Source organism: Jaculus jaculus, chromosome 8, assembly GCF_020740685.1.
Source record: "Jaculus jaculus isolate mJacJac1 chromosome 8, mJacJac1.mat.Y.cur, whole genome shotgun sequence".
NCBI lineage: Eukaryota > Metazoa > Chordata > Mammalia > Rodentia > Dipodidae > Jaculus > Jaculus jaculus.
In genome coordinates this window covers 39,589,019-39,616,664 of record NC_059109.1, presented here as the reverse complement: position 1 = coordinate 39,616,664, position 27,646 = coordinate 39,589,019, and positions in this window count along the sequence as shown.

Genomic DNA, 27,646 nt, shown 5'->3' with positions numbered 1-27,646 from the left:
ATTATATTTATGATATTCATATATTGAAATATTACACTATACCCCATAAATATATATATGGTCATTATATGTCAGTGAAAAGTGTTTTTAAGAAAAGGATTTTTTTTAAATCCTACCATTGTGACTATAGATTTACCAGTTTCTCTCTATAATTTTGATAATCCAGTTTATATGTCTAATACATGCAGATATATGTAAGGTATGGAAATATATTCTAAAACCTTTTTATTTTCTTTTTGGGATTTGTTTTGTTTCTTTTGTTTTGCTTTTTGAGATAAGGTCTCACTTTGTAACCCTAACTGGCATCAATTCTCTTGTCTCAACCTCCTGAGTTGTAGAATTACAGTTAAATGCTGCACATGGATAAAATAAAACCCTTCCTAATAAGTTGGGTTTAACACTGCATCGCTAATAATCAGTTTTTTTCTGACATCTATACTGTGATATTAATGTCATTACTATAGTTATCGTACTTTTATTCTAGTTAATATTTTCTTATATTCTTTTCTGCTAACTATAAATATACATGCATGTGCATACCTGCATATTCATATATTAATGTAGTTGAGAAATCTTTCCACTCTGAGAATCTTTCCAGTGGGTGTATTCAAGCTCATCAAATTGGTGATAGCTGATATAGTCACACATGCTTTTACAACTGGAGTTTGTAGTTTTCTTGCTGTTTTCCTCTGCTTCTTAACTCCTTCTTCCTGAGTTACATTGAATTGTTCAAATTGCCTTTTGTCATTTTGCTTTGATCACTTTTAAGAGCTACACCTCACTCTCTCCCTTGCTCTCTCCCTTGTTCTCTCCCTCCCTCCTGTCCTCCCTTTCTCTTTTCTGCTCAGGATTCAAAGTGATTTTACTATCTGAAGATTAAGCTATTCCAAAGCTCAGAAAAAAAAAAAAAGCATTAATCTCTGGTAGCCTCACTGATTACTTCAGTGAGAAATTGAGCCCATTGGCCTCTAGTCAGAAATCAGGAATTCAACCATACAGTCTCCATGATCTCAGTGTGCAATGTGCATAGTCACGCAAGATACACTATCTTGCCCTTGGGGCTTTCTGATGTCAACCTGTTCGTCTATCCTTGTTTAGCCTCTAAAGCTGCCTCACCTGGAGCAGATAGTCTTGTTGCTCCCTGTCTCGTACTTGGGAGTTACCTTCTCTAAATGTGCTTAAATGGAAAATTCTATAACTAGTTATCTTTCTGCCTAGAACATCCTAGTGGCTCCCCAAATCTATGAGACTTCTAAAGAAAACACACAAAATTCCTGTTATGTATTCATGACTTTCTAGCCCATCACTCACTACATCCTTTTGCAAATGTTTCACTCTAATACTACTAAAGAATTTGGAGCTCTTACATATATGCTTTTGTATGCCTCCTGGCTTTTGCTCATGCCATTTCATTGTCTTCAGTGCCTTGGAACGTGCTATTTTTTCAAAAGCCCTGACTAACTCGGCCTGTATTGCACTCCACGAATTCCTAAATTCATAAAAAGCCTTGCAGCTTCACCTAGGTGGCTTGAAATCTTCACTCACTGGGACTAACTTGCTGCCGTGTTGGAAGCAGCCAAGACACAGAAGGACTACATGTGCAGACACCAAGTCACCAGCCCCAGTTGTGCAGGATGGACAGGCAGCCCCGTGAATATCTTGGATCAACAGCCCAGCTGAACGGTCTAATGACTCCCTCCTAGCTCCATCACATGAGGAACACCAAACAGAACTTCCCGGATGAGCCCTATCTAACCACTGGGACTATAAGAAACAATGAAAATGCTGATTAAGCCAATGAACTTAAAGGTGTCTTTTCATTTAAGAACTGATACCCAGAATCATGTCCTCTAATATATAGTTGATTAGCTGTCCAGCTGAACGGGAAAATGGTACTTGACAAGCTTCCATCGGAGGTAGCTTGCATTTGAGTTTTCTATTATTTAGAAACCTAGAAGACATGTAGGAAAAGTAATCCTATCATAAGATCCATCTGTTATAGACTGAATGTCTGCCTCCAAACCCATATGTTGAGACCAAATCAACAATAAATGGAGGTGGGCTGCTGGGATATGATTAGTATGTGAGGATGGAACTCCCATGAATAGACGTTTCCTGATAAAAGAAGTCTCAGAGTTCTTTACTCCTGTTGCGTGAAAACACAGTGAGAAACTCGTCCTCTCTAAGCCAGGAAGCATGCCCTCACCAGACTTCTCAGCCTCCATAACTGTGACAAATTTGTTTTTGTTATTTGTAAGCTACCCAGATGGTAGCATTTTTGTTACAACATTTTTGGTGGACTAAGAAGAATCTTTTCAGTCTCCAAATGCATAATTTCTGAAGTTTCACTTCCTATTGGTTTCTAGTGTTATTACACTATCATTTTATAGGATATAAGGAATGATCACAATTTTTATGTATTAGTTATGGCTACTGGGGGAATCTTATTATAATATGATCAATTTTGGATAAACTTTCATTTACCACCAAGAAGAATGTGTATATCTTATTTCTTGGATGGTATGTTTCATAGATATCTATTAAATCCAGTTGGTTTATGGTATAATTTAATTTTGAAATATTAAAATACTATATCATTAAGCCTGAAGAAGTGAGGTGAAAAGTGTGCTCTAAACATACAGCAAAAACACAGCAGTAAGGGGACTTACCTCAGACTCGGTAAAAGGACACTAGGCTGGAAAAGTTCCCCGTCATTTCTGTTCTGCTGTTCCTGGATCTGCTTAGTAAACGTGTTGCATGTGAAGGGACAAAGGAGATTGGACAATCTTTTCCAAGTCTAGAAATCTAAGCACTATCTCTCAACCTCCCCTCAGGGGTGGTTTTCACATCAAACACCAGGATCCCGGAGTTCCACGGACACCACAGAGGCCTCACTGAGAGCAAGGCAAAGGTTGCACTGGTGGGGATCCAGGCCAACAGCTGTCTCTAGTCCTGGCTATTCAAATTAGCTCTTTATTAACCTTCCCAGCCAGGTTATATATAGCATGTCGTGTTTTTTAAGGCAAGAGGGAGGAATGTGTTATTTAAAAAAAAAATTGAAATGAAAACCAGTTAGTCTTCTGAGAGACTGAGGGTTTTGTGGGCCTGAGGACAATTTTCTGATTCCCTCCTCCCTTTGGGAATGCCTCTCCCAGTGCTGAGGGAGAGAGGGAAAGTAATAACTTGAAGATGAAGCCGCCCTAGGGGCCATCTCCTAGTTATCTTTCTGCCTAGAACATCCTAGTGGCTCCCCAAATCTATGAGACTTTTAAAGGAAACACACAAAATTCCTATGACCTTCCTCTTCTGTCACGATGTTCCTGAGAGGAGACGATCATCCTGTATGTGACCACCTCCAGGGCCATCTCTTATGACCTTCCCTCTCTGTCATGATGTTCCTGAGAGGAGACTATTGTCCTGTGTGCAACCACCTCCTGGGGCAGGGAGCACTCCACCTCAAGAAAAAAGCCAAAGGCTCTGAAAACCGAATGTGTGCAGCTACATGGCCCATAAGTACCTGAGAGATGCAGGTCATTCTGCTTCCAGACTTACAGAAGGTAAGTCATGATTCCTATATTTAAATTCAGCTATTAATAATAAATTTTTCCTCCAACCTAAAATTTCCATTTACATTCTTAAATACATCTACATGAGTCCTTGTTTATATTCCTTAAAAAAAAAAAAAAAAAAGTAAGACCCCAACTGGAAAAACTTAGATGTGGTCTGACCAAGAGAAGTAGAATTAACCTGGATACCACATCAGTATTAGAAGAGCGTAAATTTTATTACATTATTTTTAGCAACCCCATCACACAGTGAGTGCATTTTAGATTGTGACGAATAGACACCAAAGTCTGCTGAACTGACAGGGGGAGCCAGTGAAGATGGAGCAGGGCAGAAAATGCTGCCTCGCCCTCTGAGTGCAGTGAGACTGGAGGAAACAGGAAACCTGTACCTGACTGGTGGAGCTGGCTGTGGATGGAGACAGGAGAAGCAGCTCGAATGGAATGTTTGCATCAGGTCAAATTTCCCATTAATAATGATGAGAGAATTTTTATTAGCTAGTGTTAATTTTATGTGTTAATTGGACTAGATTAAAAGAGGCCTGGAGAGCAGAGAAAATATTATGCCTGGGTGTGTCTATGAGGTACTCCAGGAAGGGATTAGCATTTGAATCAGTAGGCTGGCTAGAGTGGGTAGACATCCTCCTGCTAAGGGCCTAAATAGAACAGAAAAGGCAGAAAGTATGACCCTACCCCCCCCCCATACACACACACCACACACACACTTATCTATCTTGTCCTCAGAATTCAGAGTTCCTTGTTCTTAGGCCTTCAGATCTACTCCTAGATTCATACCATCAGCCACCTTTCCTCCCCACCCTCACTACCTTCAGGCTGAAGCAGGCACTTCTGGCAAGCCAGAACACTGCTGAGGCTGGGTGGTAAACACACTCCTTTCCTATGCGAGCAGCTAGAAATGTCTTGGCAACCTGGAACCCACCTGCATCAAGCTGTACATGACCCTGCTTTAAACAGTGGAAATGAGTGACTCCCCTTAAAATCCTTTTGGTAAATCCCCTTTCTAATCTAACATGTTCCAGAATATATCTGGGATCTGAAGACAGGGGCCCTGTCCAGTCTAGACTGGTTTGAGAAACTGTGTCCTCTGAGTGATCTTTTGGGAGAAATTCTTTATTCATCATTTTATGCCTAGGCATAATTAAGCATACATATGATTAAAATCAAATGCATGATGGAAAAAGACATACACAGTAAAAAACAAAAAGCTTATATAACTCATCTGTCAATCAAAACCACCCAAAAGGTGTCCCCTAGTAACTTACTCCTCTTTCTGTACCCCGTAAAAAGGAACCAGACAGTTCCCTGCTTCACTTGAACACTTGGTTACTGTCTCACTCAGGTGTCCCACTGCTTCTCTTTGCTTTTAGTAAAACTTCTTGCTAATGTTCACTTTTGCAGGGGAGGGGGGAGGGGACTGGGTTTGGTTTTTTGAGGTAAGGTCTCATTCTAGCACAGGCTGACCTGGAATTCACTATGTAGACTCAGGGTATCCTCAGACTCACAGAGATCCTCCTACCTCTGCCACCCAAGTGCTGGCACTAAAGGCGTGTGCCACCATGCCTGACTTGATTTACTTTTTGTGTGTGCATTTTTTCCAGATACTTTGAACAAGGTGCCACAAACCTGGAATCACCCAGATAGAACTCACACTTGTAACAAGGCCTTGGGACTTGGACCAGGAGTCACATCATGAGCAACCCTAGTTGTCCAACACAAAGATGGTAGGCAGACCATGGGGTCTCTTGGGGGTCATACTCAGGCAGGCCAATACCCATAATAAATTAACTCTGTCATGTCTATGTGTATTTCATGGTTTCTGTTTATCTGGACAACTGCTATGCCCCATCAGAGAGCTACAAAGCAACGAAGATACAGAGAATAAAGGGAAAAAAACTACAGGTTTTTATGGTTGTTTTCATTATTATTATTTTATTTTTTGAAAGAGAGACAGAGAGAGAGAGAGAAAATGGGTACACCAGGGTCTTTAAGCCACTGTGAAGGACCTCCAGACACAAATGCTTCCTTGTGCATATGTGTGACATTGCACACTTGTGTCACTGTGCATCTGGCTACATGGGACCTAGAGAGTCAAACATGCATTCTTAGGCTTCACAGGCAAGTATCTTAACCACTAAGCCATCTCTCCAGCCCCCGCGGCTGATTTTTGAAATACAGGTTGGATACAGAGCCTCATTTAGTTTCTGACACTATTGTAGACCCTGAAGACATATCATAACAGAGCAGCTTGTCTTTACAGTGTCAACATACTACAGTAGAGACAGGCAAGAAATGAATCTACAATGACTAGAAAATGTAAGATATATATAGAAACTTGAAACACTTTAAGCGGAAAAGGAAATAGTGGAGGTGTGTTTAATGGCCAGGGAATACTCCTTTAATAAGATGACTTTTGAGTCAAGTGACCTAGAGATCTCCTATTAGGACCCACATCTTCTACCACAGCATTAGCCTCCCAAAACATGAACTACTGGGTGACAGACTCAAACTATACGCAAACAACAGCATAGAAGATAGGCTAAGTCTTGATCAGATGAGCATGACTGGGTTTCTTGTCTCTTTGAGTCTCCTTTCTACAGACGGCCACAAGAACAATATAGGGACTGTGGGGAGGAGTGGAAGTTAGACCTACTGGGCGGAATTACTTATATCAATTAATGTATAAACTAACTTGAATAAGTTCCTATATTCTAAGATCATTCTACTTATTTTGACAGTAATGGGACTTAAAGTGAAAAGACATCTCAAAACTGGCTGTGAAAGTTCACAGACTTCTGGGCAAATAAAAACCACATACAAGGAAACTATACTCCACCCTAGACCTGGTTGTGGTCCAGTCTTGGGGCCCACGGCGTGCTTTAAAACTCTATCATAACTCAACCTCGGCTCAACTTTGTCTGTAGCCACTCTGGCTTTGGCTGCCCTAGGGAAGAGGTGGAAAGGGAAATGGCCTCTTTCTGAAGACAGGCACAGGGCTTAAGGCCACTTGTTCTCTGGTGGTGCTGTTTGATGTGTTGATGTGCTCATGATGGTTTTTGTTGTTTAGGTTTTGGCTTACTTTGGGTCTTTTTTTTTTTTTTTCTTTTTTTGGTTTTACAAGGTAGGGTCTCACTCTAGCCCAGGCTGACCTAGAATTTACTATTGTAGTCTCAGGCTGGCCTTGAACTCATGGCAATCCTCCCTAGTGCGGGAATTAGAGGCGTGCACCACCATGCCAGCCAACATGCTCGTAATGGTTAAGAGTTCTGCAGTCTTCTTGATTTATTCCTCGAAGCCAAACTGATTGTCAAATGCTGTCATTGTGCTCTTACAAAGCCACACATTTTTACTTTTTATCCCTAATCATGCAAATTTGGTCTGTCAAAGATTGTGTGGCTTAGTGGTTTGGCATCTAGACAAGGGGGAAACGCATACAAACATAGTAGTACTTGGAAGCAGGGAAGGCAAGGCAACAGGAACCAGGAGGATTATTCAAATTCTCCTATTTAAACAAATAAGTAACTGTTTCATGCAGGTAGTAGCTTAGGGTTTGGAGGATGATAGATGAACGGAGACTGGAGGGCAATTTCCTTAGAGGAAACATATGTACAGGTGTGGAGAAAGAAGTGTTCTTGGCATGTCAAAGGGGAGACTGGCCCACCTGGAGCCCTGAGTTTTGTTTTGGTGGAGATCCAGATACTCTATTCACAGGCCCCCCCTCCCAAGAGTTTCCATGGTTCCAATAGAACTTGAGAAGAAAATCCCTCATGTGGCCATCTGCCCAACATTGCCACCACCATAAAGCAATCAAGGACAGAAATTAGGAGAAAATAGCTCATTTCCTCATCGTTTGCATCAACTCCAATTTTCCAAGGGTGACTTTACAAATTAAATTTTTTTTTTCCTGTGTTACAGGATAGGTGAGTTGCTTTGATAAACATCGAGTCTCTAACTTGAAGGAAATACTCGCATACTCATGCACTGGAAGAGGTCAAACGCCATTCCCCAGTGATTCCTGGCATCCTTCAAAGATCAGGATGGAAAAGCAGAGTTCTTCCAATGGCCAGAGCCCATGTTACCTGTCCCCAGTGAAAAAGGCCCCAAACTGCCAAGAAAGCCTGTAAAAGGAGCATTTCTCTCTCAAGATGAGGCAGTGGGTACAAAGCTGGTCTGTGTGTGATGTGTGAAGCTCCTTGAGCACGAGTTGGATTGTGAATTTGACTGGAAGCCAATTGCACAGCACCAGTGCTTGAAACCCCCGTTCTACAGAGCCACGCCGGCATGCATGCATGGCGTCATGTGGACAATGCACCCTGTGTGTGGCGAGAGCATCCTGTGTGAGCACAGTTGCATCATAGAATAAACACCGGGCTCACATGGCACCGCAGTACGGGGCTTTCCAAAGAAAGCTTTCAGCAGCCATCATCATGAGCCTCAGACAGGGCTCTGCTTGTACTGCCTGAGGTTTCCTCTTCCCCGGAGATGCAGGGAAGTCTTCTCTGGCAAAATGTAGTTAATTCCACAGTTCTGGAAGTCTTGGATTCCCTTTCCCTCTGTGCAGTGAGAAGGCAGAACAAATTAAAGGGACAAATATCTGAGGGGGTCTTGTAATCTCGCCAAACCTGTTTCTCTCTGTCTCTCTCAAAACTGAGGGTTTCCTTCTCTTTTTCCCCTTTCAAGTCTCCATGTCAGCACTTCAAAGGCAAGCCTTGCCCGACCAGCTGCTCTCTTGCTTCTCCTTTTCTGAAAATGAGGGCTCATTTTTAGCTTCCTGATCTCTGTTGATTTCCCACTCCTACTTACAAGCATATGTAATGATCCAAAACACAATCCAGCCCACATAGGAGAGAGGACACGCAGCACTTGTCTTTCTGAGTCTGGGTTCCTGCTCTCAGTAAAAATTCTTCCCAGGCCAGGTGTGGTGGTGCACGCCTTTAATCCCAGCACTCGGGAGGCAGAGGTAGGAGGCTTGTCGTGAGTTCAAGGCCACCCTGAGACTCCATAGTGAATTCCAGGTCAGCCTGGGCTAGAGTGAGACCCTACCTCGAAAAAAAAAAAAAAAAATCCTTCCCAGGTCCATCTATTTTCCCTGGATTTTTATGATTTTCTTTTTCTTTACAGCCAAATCAAACTTAATTATGTATATGTACCACATCTTCATTATTCATGGGTCAGTTGGTTGGCATCCAGACTTATCCCATGTATCCAATTTGTCAGTAAGACTTCTTGCTTCCCAGGACCCACTGAGTCCTGCACCTTTATGCTTGACCACAGTCCTCATGCCCTGCAACTCCTTTACTCATTTTTTTTTTTTTTTTTTTTGGTTATTTAGATCCACTTCAGTAGCTCTTCCACAGAAAATGACCCTAAAAAATGTAGTCTAATTTTAAAAAATAAAGAAAAGATCCTTCCTCTGGGTTGCCACAGCTTAGTGGTAAACTGGACATACTGACACACCCCTATAATCCTAGCACTCAGGAGTCACAGGCACATGGATGGCCACAAGTTTGAAGCCAACCTGATATAGCCAAGATTACATGGCAAGACCCTGTCAAAGGGAGAAAGAGAGAGAACGAGAGATAGAAAGGCCTTGAGTAATAACTGTTAGCTCTGTGTGGGTCAAGCTATGTCATGTAGCATTTCATTACCTGTAAGTCAATGTCCAGCTAATTTAAATCTTACAGAGAGTGCAGGCCATGTCCAATTCATTTTCCATCCTAATATCCCATTTCCTTTGTTTCATCTTTTGACACTTGATTATTTGGTCTCCCAGTCAACAAATTAAGGTGAACGTGGTTTGGGGTTTGGAGCAAATTTAAAATCTAACTAATTAAGTCAAATATAATAAAAGCAAGACTTTGCAGACAGTAAAGAAGCACGCCCGGTCTTTGCGCATGCAACATTCTCTGCATTTCTTACTGGACTTGAGACATACTTAATTGTGACCTGCAGCTTGTGTGTGGAATATCTGCAGCCCCAATGGGTCTTGCCATTGGCTGAGATACTGTGGCTGACAGCCGACAAGAACAGGAGGAAATGCTTTTCCAGGTGGGGTGAGAGCTAGAGGCAGTGCCTGCTGCCACAGTGGTGGCCAGTCAAAACTCGGTTCTAAGCATTCTCAATTTTTGTTCCCTAGTTGGTAGCAACTTGGGAGATGGAGCCTTGTGGAGGCATGTGTGTCACTGGGGGCAGATCTTGTGGTTTATTAGACTCTAATTGGCCAGCGTTGGCTCACTCTCCTGCTGCTTTTATCCATCTGCCATGGCAAAGGTGACATCCAGCCTCTGCTTATGCTATATTATCCCCTGCCATCATCAAGCTTCTGCAAGAGACTCTAAGCCAAAATAAACAACTTTCTTCCCATCAGCTGATTTGATCTAGTGACTTATCCCACAAGCATGAAACTAACTGCAACAGAAAACTGGTACCAGAATTGCAATCATATTGCTAGAAGCCCGACTTTTGGGCTTTGGGAACTGATTTGCAGGAGGACTATGGAAGGATTCTAAACCTAGGACTGAGGGTTGCCTTACAGTGATGTAAGTAAACTTTGATGGACCTTACAGTTGAGGGTAAAAGATCTAAATGCAGATAGAACTGCAGACTGTGAGGCTTGACTTATGAGGGGAGGAAAGAACTTCTCCCAGACTGGGATAGAAGCAGACTGTGTGAGAAGCTTGCTGCATCTTCTCATGTCGTGAGAGATTGTGGAGGGCTCTACTGCATACAGGTGCACTGGTGTGACACAGAGCAGCACCAGCTCGGCTGCAATTGTTTGAAAGATTACCACCACTGAGATTAGGCCACGTGTTCTGCACTGGGATGGCAGGAAGAACGTTGACTATTTTGAAAGCAGAAGGCCTGAATCCTGCAGGAGTGTTCTGTTCTTTAAGATCAGCTTTATTTCCTTTTGATTAACTAGTTTGGTAGTCTGTCTGCTACTACAGAGTATAACAAATGCTGGAAAGAGAAGGTCGTTGGACTTTCAATGAATGGGCTTTGGTTTTGGGAAATGGCCAGGGGGTGATACGAAGCAGGGTTTTGGAGTCCCTGCATGGAGCCCCAGTGGATCCATGAGGATGCACTGTGGATTTCAGTGAAGACCCCAGTTATTTTTGGCCATGTCGGAACTGTGGGATGGATGCCGAGCTTCCCCTTGAGAATGTAAACCAAAATAAATGTGTTCTTTGCATCAGTTGCTTTTGATCATGTGCTATATCTTAGCAACAAGAAGGGCACTACAACAGAGTCCAGAGCATTCCATCGGGCAGACCCATACTTAATGGGAGCCATAGAATCAGCACCAGGACTTCAGCCAGGTGACTGTGTTCAGACAGGTGACCTGGGCTTGCCTTGACCCTGAACTCCCAAATCAGATAACCTCATCCAAGCAGCCCAGAGACAGAAGCTAGCTATGCATGCACTTCCAACAAATACAAGCTTCATGTTGGGCTTTCTTTCTGCCAGTTCAGTTCTCTCTCTTCCTTATTTTCATGCTTAACTGCAGTGTCAAGCCTTATTCAGATGCCATTAACCTTGCTTTCTGACCTTTCTGGTCCCTTGAAATTGACAACAGCTTTTTTAATGCTAGAGGTTAAATCTTACTCACATTTTCTTCCACCTTCAGACAACTGAGGCCCCATGCAGCCCATTGGAGCCCATCCTAGGTCAGGTTGGGCCAGCCACTCTCCAAGACTGAGATTTCCAGGGTCATTGCCAGAATGTGGGGAGAAGAGGCAGCAAGTTGAGGCATGCAACTCCAGGTCTTTGCTTTGGACATCTGAATGTAGGCTTAGTCCTACCTGGGTCATAACTTAGAAGGTTGAGTCTTCAAGCCAGGATTCCAAGTGTACCCTGAAGCCCTATCGCTAGTCAGTGGATCCAAGAGTTCCTTGACCCAGTGGCTGACATCAGACATAGTGAGGTAAACTGCACTGAAAGATTTCAGACTACACATGGGCGTTCTGCCTCCCTCCTGCCTCTTTGCCACCACCCAGCCCCATCCTAGCAAGGTTGAGCCCTGAGCAGCGAACACGAACCCCATATGATCTCAATCTGCTGCTCTACAGGGAATTTCCTTGATTAAAGGAGGATGGGAATATAACTTGGGGAAAAAAGAGAAATGGTGGTTGGAGAGATGGCCTAGAAGTTAAGATTTTTGGCTACAAAGCTTAAGGAACCAGGTTTGATTCCCCAGTACTTATGTAAGCAGATGCACAAGGCAGCACATGCATCTTGAGTTTGTTTACAGCGGCTGAAGGCCCTGACATGCCCATTTTCTCTCTCTCTCTCTCTCATAAATAAAATTAAGTCAAAATTAACCAGCAGTTACCAAAGGAGTAGTAGTCCAGAAAAAAAAAAAAAAGAGAGAAATTTATTAAGTAGTCTCCAATAAGAGAGGCTGCTTCCCAGTTACAATGGCCTCAGTATGCCATTTCACCTAATATTTGGCAACTTCCCCTATATCATCAGCTTGTAGGATAAAGGAAGCTGCCAGAAGCCCACACTTCTACACGCAGACTCCCACGTGATTTTGCTCAGCAGGTACAAGCCCTTGCTCTCTGACCTAGCCTCAGTCTGAAGAGCTCTAAACCACATGAGGAGCTTTTAGGGAAACAAGGGCCCTGCCAGGAGCCTCTGGCTCCACTGCAGTGGGAAAGCAGTGGAGGGCTCTGGTTTTCCTCAGAATTCCTCAAGCTGAAGGCCTGGTCTGAACAGAGTGCTCCAGTGGGGTCTCTATAAGACTTTCCAAAACACAGCCATTCTCAGACTTATAAACATCTTGGCAGTTTCGGAAACTGTGAGACTCTCTGGTCATCAGTCTGTGATTGTTAAATCTTTACAAGTGAGGCTAAAAGGAGGAAAATTCTCAAGTCAAAGTAATGGACAAATTATCTCAAATGTGTTACTTTACAGAACATAGCAAAGACACAGCCTCTGCTAGAATTTTTTTTTCACACTTTTCCTCTTCCTGATGAAAGAGGATTCCAGCTGTTCTTTGATAGCTCAAGTTCATTTTTTAAAATAATAATAAAATAATGATAATGCAGTCTGGAAGACTTAATCTAAAGCAGATGTCTGACAGTTGAAATGTTACCTGTTGTTTACCCCAAATAGGCATCTCCCAGTGCCAACAAGCTGGCCCCTGAGCCCCACACAACTCCACAGAGCCTCAGAAGGGGCCAGATACTGCTGGGGAGGGAGGAAGATGGAGCAGGTCCTGCTATGAGGTCACTTCACACCTGGAAGTAAGCCTCCAGGAAAAAGTCTTTCACGCCCACTCCTTCCCTGCCAGCCCACCCTCTATGGTCCCTGTGACTATCAGAATGCAGCCATTTTGCAGCAAAGATTTTGGTTTTTTTTTTTTTTTGTAATTTTGGTGCATTTGAAATCTTTCATGCCTAACAAATATCTGGTTTGTGGATTATTTTGCTCCAGGCATATCCATTTGCATTTTTCCATGATGATTCGCATTCTGTCCCTGCCTTTCCCATTTCCCTGATTCCTTTAGGTTACTCCTTTGCTTTTGCTGGTATTTGTCTCATTTCTCCATTCCCATCCCCTTCACAGACTCATCTGTGAATCTCATTTTCAAGCAAGTTCTCCCCTCTCCCTACGGTCATTAATAAAGGCAGGTCTGAGGAAAATGGAAGGAAAGGCAGCTTCCCAGCCCACCCGAGAGCACCCGCTAAAGCCAGCCCAGGTCTGAAGGCTATTTACTTCCACCAGAACATTTTTCCATTCACATGACAGGATGGCCAACCAAGACTTTACCTATGCCATGTCTCAGCACCCTTCCTTAACTGTCAAACTCAAAATTAATCTATGGAGTATCCTGTCAGCTTTTATGCTGGGACGACAGGTGCCCGACAAACAAAAAGAGCTCTTCATTGCCTCGTGAGCCTCTGGGACATTGCCTCGCACAACCTCAACCACAGTCCACTTTCTCCCTACTGAACGGGCAATTACAGTCCCTTCCATGAGCCCAAATTGTTCCTAGTACACCCTGCGCTCTTCTTTCCATGGCGATAGCAAATAAGTCTTGGACAAACAGTCTTTCCTTCAAGATGGTTGGCAGGGAGCCAGAGTCAGTGAGGCATTCCAACATTCTTTGGAAGTTGGTCTTTCCACTGAGGCCCTGAGTGCTCACTGGATGCAGGTTGAATTCTGCTGATGAAGGCAAACTGGCAACACCAAGCTCCAAGGAGGCCTTGGGAAGCAAGAAAGGGGCAGGGATTGGGATGATCAAGAGAGATGCAAGTTAGGTATGAAAATGCCATTTAAGGATGAGGGAGCCTATTGAGAGCTCTTCTTTGCCTGGAATGGCTTCTGAGAGAGGAAGTGGCTCTGAGGGCTTAGCTAACCTCTCAACTGGTCTAAGCCTATTTTCTCAGATGTTCAAATACATAAGTTTATCTGAAGAAGTTCAGCGTGGAGAAGCCTTCGACTCAGCATGTCCTCTCTGCAGAGGGAGGGACTGAGAGGTGGGCTCCCTAAGTACTGTAGAGCTCTTTACCACACCCAAGGGCTATTTGATTCCCTTTTGCTATGCTTCACAAAGATAGGTCCAAAACCAACCCTGGCCAAAAGCTGAGAAATAGGAAGTTTGTCTGTTTCTCTACACATCAGCTCAGGCAGCCGCAATACCTGACAACTGCTCTTTGTGTCTGACCCACTCCAAGACCCACATACCTCATTCAGTGTCTCATAGACTGTCACCTCTCAAAGAACTTCATGAATTCAAAGACTGAAAGCAGGATTCCTTTCAAATGGAAATTTACTCATTAAGTCTGGAAATATTGAAATGTGCTAAGCACACAGTGATTAAACATTTGCTGGGCAAACAAGGATAAAAAATGACATAATTCCTACCTTCAAAGAGCTTACAGTTCAACAAGAGAGTTAAACATGCGAACATACAACCATTAGCATACTTGTGAGTAGATTTTAAGAGTTCAAGATGGGGTAACCACAAAATAGGACATTTTTGGACTTAAGGAGTACATTGTTGACGGATATGCCTATTAGATGCATAATCCAAGTCTAACCCAAACCAAACCAGCATCTGGCTACAGAGAAATCCGGCTCTTAATTGTTCTTTGAAAATGGGTCACACATTACTCAGAGAGTCAAGATATGCCTGACCCAAAGTTGTCAGCAGTGAGCACCCTTCCTCAGATGGCTGGTGGAGTTCTACTGTGGCCATGCTAGTTCTCACTGCTTTTCTTGCCTTTTTTTTCTTTCTATGTTTCTTTCTTAAGAGGGCTCCCCAGTGGAAACGGCTATTAGCCAAACCTTGACACAATAAAGGCACTCACATTCCAGGTGTCAGCGTAAGAGAACAGCTTGTTCAGGCTGCTCTTTCTTCTGAGGCCATCAGTGCAGCACGGTAAAGTCCTTGAACTACTGTCCACAGAATTGAAACCAGAGGACTGAGGTCCAGGAGAGATCATTTTATCTTCCGGGTCTTCTACTGTGGCTCTGTATGATACTGAATTTCTTTCTTTTAAACTTAATTTTATTTAGTTATTTGAGAGAGAGAGAAAGGAAGGAGGGAAGGAAGGAAGGAAGGAAGGGAGGGAGGGAGGGAGGGAGGGAGGGAGGGAGGGAGGGAGGGAGGGAGGGAGGAAGGAAAGAGGGAAGGAGGGAAGGAGGGAAGGAAGAAAGAGGGAAGGGGGAAGGGAGGAAGAGAGGAAGAGAGGAAGGGAAGAAGGGAGGAAGAAAGAAAGAAAGAAAGAAAGAAAGAAAGAAAGAAGAGAAAGAAAGAAAGAAAGAAAGACAGACAGACAGACAGACAGAAAGAAAGAAAGAAAGAAAGAAAGAAAGAAAGAAAGAAAGAAAGAAAGAAAGATGGATAGAGAGAATGGGCACACACCAGGGCCTTCAGCCACTGCAAATGAACTCCAAACACATGTGCCACCTTGTTGCATCTGGCTTACATTTGTCCTGGGGAATCAAACCTGGGTACTTTGGCTTTGCAGGCAAGTGCTTTAACTGCTAAGCTGTCTCTCCAGCCCCTGAATTTAATTTTACCTTCTTGGTTTTATGAGTTTCCAGTGAAGAAAATTACTGTTCTGTACCATTAGTCTCAGTCCAAGTTTGTTTGCAAAGGCCATTATATTAAGGAATTATAAAACAAAACAACACAAAAAATGCATTAGTTACATGTGTACTTGTACCTAAGAAAGATTCTTTCCTCTATTCTGTCACTAAGACCTGGGTCTTTGATTAGAGTCTACATCTTAACTCAGTCATTCAAGTATATTATAAAAGCCATCATGGTCTAGCAGTTCTGAGAACTGTTTCCTTGAGTAACTGAAGCCGAGAGCTCTGGTTGGGCCCAAGGAGGACAGCCATACACCAAAACAAGCTCTCCACATAAGAGTCACCTTCATCTTCCATACAGAGGTATGTACAGCCAGACCTTCAGAACAAAACAGAGTTCTGTATCCCGTGGCCTACATTCTTCCACAGTTACATCATCCACAAAAAAAGAAAAAAAAAAGTCCTCTCTGGTAAGGAAATACACAGCATGTGTTTCATCCTGTCTCTATTTTTTATTCTAAGTCACAAATATAAAAACCAAAGTGGCATGCTATTTAGATTGTAAAACACCCCACAACTTAAACAGTAATTTCATATGTGTGCATGTGGATGAACATATATACAAATATATATGAATAACATGAGTAACTAATGAGGAAGAAGATGAGAAGTATAATTGATATTTTTAAACGGGCAAAGCATATGACCAGGAAATTTCCAAGGAAGAAACCTGGATAATGAACAAATATATATATATTTTTTAGAAATCAAGAAAATATTTTTTCATACCTATCAGATTGGAAAAATTGTAGTCTTGCAACACCCATGCTGGTAAGGACACAAGAAAATAGGATGTCATGTAGTATTGGTGAGCGTATAAATATCTGTGTGTATTTGGAGAGCCCTATTACACTATTTGGAGTAATTGAGGATAAACATATGCTGAAACCAAATAGTTTCACTTTGGGACAAATTCTCAAAACTTTCACACATGCTCATACAAGTAGACTGTCTGTCACTTAAGATATCAAGCTTTTTGAAATTTTTATAATATTATCAATAAGCATAGGTACACTCTAATATAGTCACTGCTAAAATGAATGAATAAATAATTCCATATGTGGTAAGGTAGACAGATCTGGGAAATATGAGATTGAACAAAAGTAAGTAAATGCATGGTATATTATGTATATTTTTTCAAATAAAAATACCATATATTAATTTATCCACCTAAGGATAAAAACCTAGACAGAAATATTACTGCTTTAAAGTAGTAACTATTTCTAGTAAGTAAAGAAATAGGAGTTGTTTTATTTATGATGCTTCAATTCTTTTTAAAGAAAAAATGTGGCTCAAATATAACAAAATAGCAACATTTTTAAACCTGTGAAGCAGGTACATGATGAGCAACTGTAATTTTTCTTTTGATTTTTTAATATAATTAATATTTTTATAGCTTAGATGAAATATATGGGAAAGAAAAGAAAACCTATTAAACCTTAAAGAATAAGTTGATGGTCACATAGATTAAAAAACAAATGGCCTCTATACAAAGTTTGTCCTACAGCAGTCAGAGAGTGCTGTAGCTACAAGCACTTGCACGGAGACCCATGTCACCTGTGCTTTTGACATACGTGGAGCCCATAGACACTAACTGACCTCACCCACACCCTTCCATCATGCCCCAGTTCCTATCATCATCATATTCATTAGTAGACTCAAAGAAGGGACGGTATGAAGCATTCAGTATTGGAACCTATTAGGTGGCCCAGAAGTCATTCCCAGAAGGTTCCCTCAATAAAGAAGGTAGCATTTACTAACTCACCCCAACCCAGAATAATTTCTGTAACTTTTCATTATTGGCAAACACTATGAAAAAATAAATAATGGGGCTGGAGAGATGGCTTAGCGGTTAAGCACTTGCCTGTGAAGCCTAAGGACCCCGGTTCGAGGCTCGGTTCCCCAGATCCCATGTTAGCCAGATGCACAAGAGGGCGCACGCGTCTGGAGTTCGTTTGCAGTGGCTGAAGGCCCTGGCGCGCCCATTCTCTCTCCCTCTCTCTATCTGCCTCTTTCTCTGTCTGTTGCTCTCAAATAAATAAATAAAAATATTTAAAAAAATAAAAATAAATAATAAATAATGAATATTCCAAGAATAGTTGAATGGAGGCATAAGAGTCCTACTTATTTCCTGGTTAGAGCAAGACCTCTCACTCAACTTACTGAAGTCAAGGTCCCTTCAGGACACTACTAGGCCAAAACACCTCAACATTTCATCTCATGTTTTCAGCCATTCTGCTCTGCTGGGAAACTCCCAGCTGCCCTGGGATGGACGCTACAGTGACAGAAAGGAAAGGGAATGAGCGTCTTGTTTATTCCTTTCACCTGCTCCCTGTCTGCCATAACCACGACTGCATTCATAAAGGACACATTATCTCACCTGAAGACCATGTCTTCAAAGTCCTTTCATGCCCCAGGTGCTGTTTTGAAATAAAACACAACAATTAATTGTATTGACTTTTCCTAAGGGCTAGACGTTGTTCTATGCGCTTTTTGATTATTATCTCACCTAATGCTCACAAAAATCCTGTGAGGTAGATAGTATAATTATCATCAGCCTAAAGACAAGACATCACAAGCACAAACAGACTTGTTTCCAGGTCACACAGCTAAGAAATTCATGGAAGAAGATTCAAGCCCATATAATTTCGTTCACAAGACTGACCCATCACCCACATACCAAATTCACTTTATCCTTTGAGTGTTTACTCACTGTTGGAAAAGAACTGAAAGGAAATAGAGACAATATTCCATGGCATGGTGACCTTTGACCCAAATACTGATGAAGGTAAAGTGGTTAGGATAAGTGATGGAGAAAGACATCAATACCCCCAGGCTCTACAGCCAGAGCCCCAAATTATGGTAATGGCTGCCCTATGGTGACTTCACACCTGTGAAGGGCAGGAACCCAGGCCTCAGTTACTTACTTTGTCTCCCACTGCTGTCTAACATTCGTTATCATGAGTGAAACATAAGGGACGGAATGACGATGAATGAGGAGCAAACTGACCCTACCAAAAGTTAAGGAAAAGTGGTGGCCCTCAAAAGTGTTTCATGTACACAAATGTGTGCTTGAAATAAAACAAAAGTATTCTTTCTAATATACCCCAAAAAGAAGAGCTGACGATCCCTTGACAGAATTCAACTAGCATCTTCTGGGACTGGTTCATTAGGTCTCCATTCAGAATGACAGCTAAGTCAACAATTGAGGCCAACAATTCCAGTGAGCTCAAGACAGCTTGTACCACTCAATCTCAAAGAGAACTAAGGAACTGGTGGTTGATCTCAGAGGTTATGAGGGTGCCGTAGTAATAAATATTCAAAGGTTGTTTTCTGAATGAGTCAGAGATAAATGAGAGCTGCAGACATATCCCTGGATTGATTGACATTTACAACTTCCCTACCACATCCTGGCCTAGAACTTGGATAGCTGGTATCTTTGTGCCCCATTGAGAACTTAGGGCTCAAGAATTTCTCAGAACTTCTCAGGGTTTCCTATACTCCATTCTCACACAAATGTCTTTGTCACTCACAGAGCCTCGGATCCCTGAAGCTGGTTACGGATCTCAACAGCCACATCTCTAAGGAAATTCCAGGTTACCCACAAGCATCTCAGGAGTCCTGGGAATTCTCTAATGGACAAATCCAAACCCACAGGGCACAATTTTAACAGAGCCCAATCAGCCCATAAGCTTTGGAGGTATTTACTCCATCTGAGCCCCTATGTTTGCTGAGGATCCAGAATGGGGGGAGACTCACAAAGTTTAAAGATCCCTCTTTGCTGTTCCTCTGGGGTGTATATGCCAGCCTGTTGCCTTCCAATTCTCCTAGGACCCCCAGGTAGCTTGTTTACTATTTCTGAGTACATGATAAGATAGCACAGCCAACTATTGTCTCCATTCCGCCATGATTCCCAGACTCCCCAAGCAAGCTAAAGAGCACAGATGAGCGATGCTGTGTGGAGGGGAGGAAATGAAGGACGAGCTTTCTTTGCTGTTGGCTTCATCTCCAGCCACAAGAAAGGTTTCCACTGTTTCCATTATTTCTGGCACAAAACCTGCTTCCTGTTGCAATCAGCTTCTCCTTGCTGGCAGAAAACACCCAACCAAGAGCAATTTATAGAAAGAAAGGGTTTATTTTGGCTTACAGACTTGATGGGAAGCTCCCTAATAGCAGGGGAAAGTAATGGCATGAGCAGAGGATGAACATCACCGCCTGGCCAACATAAGGTGGACGGTAGCAGCAGGCGAGTGTGCCTAATACGGGCAAAGGGAAGTTGGCTGTAACACCCATAAGCCTGCCCCCAGTGATACACTGCCTTCAGGAGGCTTCAATTCCAAAATTGCCACCAACTGAGGACCTAGCATTCAGAACACATAAGTTTATGGTGAGATTCCCTAATTAAACCACCACACCTACCATGGGAAGATGGAATTTCTGTTGAGAGAAGAGATACAAAAGCTGGTGGAGGGGCAAGTGAAGCAGGGAAGGCAGAAAGGACAGTGAGCCTGAAAGCAAGAAAAGAAAGAAAGGTATGCAGGCAGAAGCGGTGGGTAGTCATGGGCAGGGTTGAATGTCTGGTTAGGTCTCCAAATAACAAGATTATGTAATGGAGTTCAATTTGTATATATAATTATCAAGTCATGTTCAGTCATTACATATTTTTTAATTAATTAATTTATTTATGTATTTGAGAGCAACAGACACAGAGAGAAAGATAGATAGAGGGAGAGAGAGAGAATGGGCTCGCCAGGGCTTCCAGCCTCTGCAAACGAACTCCAGACACGTGCGCCCCCTTGTGCATCTGGCTAACGTGGGACCTGGGGAACCGAGCCTTGAACCGGGGTACTTAGGCTTCATAGGCAAGCGCTTAACCGCTAAGCCATCTCTCCAGCCCCAGTCATTACATATTGACTTAGCTACACTGTGATAGAAATTTCCTTTTAACTCTGTGTCAAATTAGCTTCAATATACATAAGGCAGAAGGCCTATGGACTGAACACTTAAATTTAAATTTTTGACCAAATATCAAAAAACTATGAAATAAAATCTGGAGATTTTTTTTCCAAGTAGTTTCATGATACAGTTCTCATTTTTCTCCCTGAAAAGAAAATAATGCACACATAAATATATTGGCTTATAAGGTACCCAGATCAATTGCAGCTTATGTTCATTTCTGATTAAATGATGCAATTTTACAGCTTTCTTTTCTATTCCAGAAGCCAAGGAAAGGGTTATGGATTATACAGATAACTTGTAATCATGGCTGATTTTATTTTTCAAGTGTTACTGATAGCACACTTTGGTGTCCTGAGATGTTTAGTAGTTGAAAATAATTCGCAATGTACTTCAAAAAAGATTGAGACTTTTGCCTGAGACTTAAAGCCTAGTACCTAGAATGTACCTTCCCATATGTTCCTGGGAAGATGGCAACCTAATGAGTTACTTTTCTCCAACCTTACGTGGACTAAATGACAGGAAGCAATACCTTCCAAAGAACTGAACTCAAATACAAGCATAATGATTCAGAGTAAATGAAAGCCACATTCTGAGACCCTTTGTGAACTGAGAAAAGAAAAATGAGAGCAAGAACAGAGAGGTGTCTAGGTAAAAAGTATGAGGAGATATCAGTAAAGCCAGTATCTCCTCAGAGAGGAGGGAAGGCAGTGTACACACATACAGTTACCCAGGAAAGAGAATGAAAGGTAGGACAGAGCAAAGCAAACAGGGGTCCAGGGAATGTTTCATCTTGCCCTTGATGAATTTAACAATATCTCAAGCTCAGGAGTTATCACAGTGTTTCAAAGGGTGACCCAACTATGGGTCTTTTCAGTGCATCTCCACCCTCAAAGATATTTCTGGAAAAGACCACCAAAAGATTCACTCATTAAGATATATTCTCTACCCTCCCATCCCCGGTATAGATTTGCTTTCAGCAAAAGTTTCTACAATTGTTTAACAAAATTGATGATTATAATATATAATCATAGATGTGAATCAATGTCAGTACCAGCATTTGTCATTATTCAACTACCTTTGCTATTTTATCAGAAGGTTGTGCCATGTCCTTTAGTGATCTTATTCTTAAGAATTTCCCAGTTTACCCAAAGACCATTCAAAGTTTGGACTAAAAATGGAATAAAAATGATACACAGAGACAGAGAGTAAGGACTTCAGTCCACCTGGTAGAACCCAGACCAAGCTTGAAGAATCCTGGTAAATTAAACCAACAAAAGGTGCCAGTGTCGGCTCAGTGAGCCACGGGAATTTTTAAATATCATTAAAGACTGTCACCTCTTATCTTGGGTCAGCACACATATTTGCCTCCTTGGCAGTCTGTTTAATCATTTATTCTCTTTGCTTGAATGAAAGAGAATTCTCTAGTGGAAATGAGCTCAAAGAATTGATGCAAATAAAAAGAAATGAGAGAGAAAATGGTTTAAAATCTCCCAAGAAAATTTACGATTCACAAGCTATTAACAAAATGTGACATCTTTCTGCAACAATTGAGGTGTGCAGATTTGGTCCTTAGCACTCTCTGGGCACTCTGTGCCTCTCCTCCCCAACAACCATCACAGAGCCCGGGTCCAAGCTGTACCTGTCACGAAGACTGTGTTTCCCCACTAGGAAGCTCTGGAATGAGAAGAGGTCCCTTTCTAAGCACATCTGACGTGGTTACAAGTGAACCCTGAGCATCTAGCACAGTAGGTCAGAGTCTGTACTTAATGAATATTCAAAGAATGAGTGAATGAATGAATGTTGATAAACTCAAACTCAGAGTCTATTCTGTCTGCACTCCCGTCACTATTCCTTAAGAACACATTGCAGCCATAAAGATCAAATGACTTGTGTCATTTACAGAGAAAAAAAAAATGGATGGAATTGAAGATTATGCAAAGTAAGCCAGACTTGGATAAATATTGCATGACATGAAAGTAAAGGGAGGATTACTTGGGAAGATAAAAGGGACTAGTGGGAGGGGAAGGGTGTGACGGGGAAAATTAATGGGCATAAATACAGTCAAATACATGACATACTTCAATGAAAATCACTTGAGACAATGAATATACTATACGTTAATAAATTTTCTAAAGAATCAACTAAAGCAAGAGAAGAAGCCAAAATCTGAAACTTGAAACCTATCTTTTGGGCCCTATATTGGTTCCTCCAAATTTTTCTTCTAATGCATCTATTTCTCTCTTTTGTGACAGGTTACCATATGTACTTCAAGTTATTAATATATAATATAATATAGTATAATGTATCATTTACATATATTTCTCTTGCTGACTTTCAATTTTATCCCTATTTCATAAATCCAACAAATTGATAGTGGTCTAAAGTATTGAGTTCATGGAAGATTTTCATTATACTCTAGAACACAATGACTTGAAGTTTTGCTTAAGCCAGGCACAGAGAAGCAAGCAACGGATGACTCTCTGCCATGGCTAGTCTACAAGATTCTTGTCATATTAACTTACCACCCTGCACCTTTATTTGTCATCTATAAAATATGGCACATAAAATAGAAGGTTTTTAAACAGATATCCAAACTAAAATGTTGTTATTGGCATACCTTGTCAACTCCATAATTTGCTGTATTTATTTCACATTCACACTATGCACCCATTTCCACCCAGTGATTACCTTCCCTTTCTTCCACTCTATATCCAAAGGCAGTAGATAACTGCGGCGCATAGTACATTTTACCCACCTGATGCAGTGTGCCCTGCCTCCTTAGCCGTCCAAATTCTGCACTTCCTTCAAGGTCTAGTCAAGTCCAGCTTCCATGAAGCTCACCTAACTCACCTGCCTGGTTTAGTATGCTCTTTATACAGGTCCTTACAGCAAAGTGTCATATGGTAACCTGAAGACAAGCCCCCCTTCAGCCCCCTCAAGTGGAAGCACCCTCTAGGAAGGAAGGAAAATGAATCTTGAAAGAAAAGAAATGGTACTAAGTTCTCAGTCATGAGTTGTGGTTATGATGATACTTGCCTATACTCCAAGCACTCCAAAGGCCAAAGCCAAGGCCAGCCTGGGATACTGCAATGGTTTTAACGTGAATGCATATCCCCCCATAGCCTGAGGTATTTTTGATTAAGTGAGTAACCTGCGTCTCTAACAGGCCAGCTGGAGGAGAGATCCATGGGGGTGGATCTTGGAGTCCAGCCCAAAGGTGTGTTTGGTGTCAGATCTGAAGTTCTGCCCTAAGGTGTGAAAAAGAGCAGCTGGAGCTCTAGCTATTGAACTTGCTACTGCTGGCAGCTGTTTCTCTCTGCTGAGATGCTCAAGTGAGGCAATTTTTCCTGCCATGGATAGTGTCCCCTGAACTCTGTAAGCCTGAAATAACCTCTTCTTTCCATAAGCTGCTTCCGGTCAAGTGTGTTTGTCCAGCAATGCAAAGGTAACTTCAGCAGCTACTAAGCAAGACCTTATCTAAAATAATGCAAAAATAAAATAATGAAGTCATGTGCCTAAATACAACTTTTTTGTTTGTTTATTCATTTGTTTGTTTTTCCAGATAGGGGGTCTCACTAACCTGGAATTCACTATGTAGTCTCAAACTAGCCTTGAACTCTCAGTGATCTTCCTACCCCTTCCTCCTGAGTGCTGGAGTTAAAGGCATGTGCTACCATGCCTGGCTAAATCAAACATTTATAACTGATTTGTAGCCAGCCATAGTGGCACAGACCTTTACATTCAGCACTCAGGAAGCCTAGATAGGAGGATAGCCACAAGTCTGTGGCCAGTATGGGGCTACAAAAGGAGTCCCAGGTCAGCCTAAGCTAGAGTGAGAGCCTACCTTGAGAAAAAGATAATAATAATAGCTGAGGCTTCCAAATGCATTCTAAGAAGAATACTCCCTAGCAACTATTGTGTTACTGAGGACTATGAAAAGTCATGTGTTCTAAGGTAAGGACATTGAATGGGACCTTTCCTATTGTCTAGCATTCTAACACAGCCCAAGCTGGTAGCCATGAAGAAAAGTTACCTCACATTCCAAGGAGACATGCTGAATACACAACTTCCCAAAAAAATCAAAAACAAATAAATAAATAAACAAGGGGCTGGAGAGAAGGCTTAGTGGTTAAGGCGTTTGCCTGCAAATACAGAGGACCCAGAGTCTATTCCCCAGTACCTACATTAGCCAGATGTACAAGGTGCCACATGTGTCTGGAGTTCATTTGCTGGGCTAGAGGCCCTGGCGTGCCCTTTCTCTCTGTGTCTGTCTGTTTCTCTCTCCCTCCCTCCCTCCTTCTTTCTCCCAAATAAATAAATAAAATAAAATAATAGAACATAATAAACAAACAAAACCCAACAGTGACCATGTAAATCTTAGCACAAATAAGCCTGCAACCAGGCTGGAGAGATGGCTTAGCGGTTAAGCGCTTGCCTGTGAAGCCTAAGGACCCCGGTTCGAGGCTCCGTTCCCCAGGTCCCACGTTAGCCAGATGCACAAGGGGGTGCACGCGTCTGGAGTTCGTTTGCAGAGGCTGGAAGCCCTGGCGCACCCATTCTCTCTCTCTCCCTCTATCTGTCTTTCTCTCTCTGTCTGTCGCTCTCAAATAAAAAAAATTAAAATTAAAAAAAAAAATAAGCCTGCAACCCACTGAAGCAAAGCTAGCAGGCATATTTGAAGACAAACATTGGGGCCTAGAACTCATTTACAGAATTAGAAGTATCGAACCATTTTGGGGGAAGCAATAAATTGAGTTGCTCCTGTTTCCTGTCCCTTAACAGTGCAGACAATGACTGTGTCTACTCCACAAGACTTTGTGAGAATTCAAGTGATGTTGCATTGAGCTCAACAGAGAGCCCGTCCTTAGGCCATGAATGGGAGTCATTATTGTGCACCAGACGTTCAGCCAGCCAGCAGCAGAAACTGGACTCAGGGAGGCATTTACTTCTTCTCCATCTAGAGCACAAATATTTATTCTTTATGTGAATTTTTTTCCTGTTTCCAGTGAAATTTTCCTTCCCAAATAAACAATGATAAATCTCAAATACACATCTGAATCCCTGGATAGCTCACGGAGAAGCCTAATAGGAAGAAGGCAGGGATGATGGACTACCTCATTTGCAAGCTAGTGGGGTCTCCAGAGAGAATTGCCCACAAAGTTCTACATCTCCACCTGAGTCCATCAATGAGCAAAATGAGCAAATCTAACCTCTCTTCACCCCTCTCAGTACTGTGTGCAATGAAAAAGAGAAAGAGAAAAACCTTATAGGAGGCACGTAGTATTATGAAGAGTCAGATAAACCCTGTCAGGAACCAGGTGGTCTTTGTACTTCGGAAGGAAGGCAGTGACTCTCTACACACAGAGAGCTCGGCTGCTGGTGGCATCGTGGAGTGCCTTCTCCTCTGAGCACTGAGCAACACTAAGCCTCACACAGAGCTTTCCATGTTGCCGATGACTTTCCATGTTGTCAGTACCACCCTTTTCCTGTGTGAGAGCACATTCCTCCTGGCGTCTGGAATATACAAGCTCTCTCTCTTTTCCAACTTGATTGATGTTGCCACAGATGGTTACTGTGACCTTGGATGTCTTACAACCATACTCAATCCAAATGACTTAATTGGCTTAGACGCCCTTAGGAATGGTGCAAGGTCCCTCACCCCCAAGGATAACAACACTCTATTTCTAAAATCAGCCTGTGGGAAATTTACAGGGTCATGATCATGTTATTTACATGCAAATAGGGAAAGAAAATCCCTTCCACAAGGCCACATTCTCAGCACAAAACCCCAGAAAAGGGGTTAAAACCCCAAGAGGGGTACCCTGTCTATGAGCATCATCTCAAAATGCCCAACCAAGCAACCCAGCCACATGGGGCATGGACAAACCCCCATGACCCTAGGCATAACATGTTTTCCTTATACTGAGTGACTAAATCAAGAACAGTATGAGATATATGCATCTGTATTGTGCTGCTCTTGGGGCAGTATGAAACTCTAGACACATCTGTGGGCTTCCTTAAAATAGGAAGTTTCTAGTAAATTTTTAGCCCAGCAAATCCTCCAAGTTCAAGTTTAATATGATATCCAAATCTGATGTCTTAAGCCAACATCATCTTCGTTCCTTAGTTTAAAGTTCATCTAAAAAAATTTAAGAAATGTATTTAGCTCAACTGGGCATGGTGATTATACATGTAATCCCAGCACTAGAGTTTGGGTCAGAAGATTTGTCTTGACTTTGAAGCCAGCCTAAGTCACAGAGTAAGTTCCAGGCCACACTGGCCTACCGAGTGAGACCATGTCTCAAGACGCTGAGAAAAAGAACTTTTTTCTTTTCTTTTAGTTTGCAGGTTTGGGTGACTTACTAGCCTGGATATATTTCATGATAGATCTGAAAAACACCTGTGCTGCTGAAGTGAGAGAAAAGTTGACCCACACCACCATCTCCTGGTCGATGTTCTGTATTGCATGGGAGCATTTAGACTCCTGTTGGTGGGGGGGGGGGGGAAGCTGAGCTTTTGGGAGCTTAGATCACTTCAGTACCACATACCTAAAAATGGGAAAGTATGGTGTGGCCTTTGAGAACTCTTCAGGACATTAGTTACTTTCAAATGCTAAAACCCACAAGAAATGTGAACCAGGTTACACTAACAACTAGCAAGAACATACAGGTGCTAAAGGGAAAATGGAAAGAAAAAGCCTCTGAATACTATGGGAAAATTAAAAAAAAAAAAAAACTAGTAGAATACTTCTACGAGTCATGGTTATAAGAATATGAAAAGAATACAATGTGCAAAAATAGGCATAGGTGCATAAAGATGGAACTGATGCAGGGTTTTTTTTTCCCTCATATTTTCTAATATTGTAGGTCTGACAGATGTGGACAGATGAGCGGCCAGTGAGTTGTGGCTTGCATGGAGTTATATTAGATGTATAGGAAGGATATAGATCCTGATCGTCCCGATCACACATCATGATGGTGTAGCTTACTCACAGAAAATAT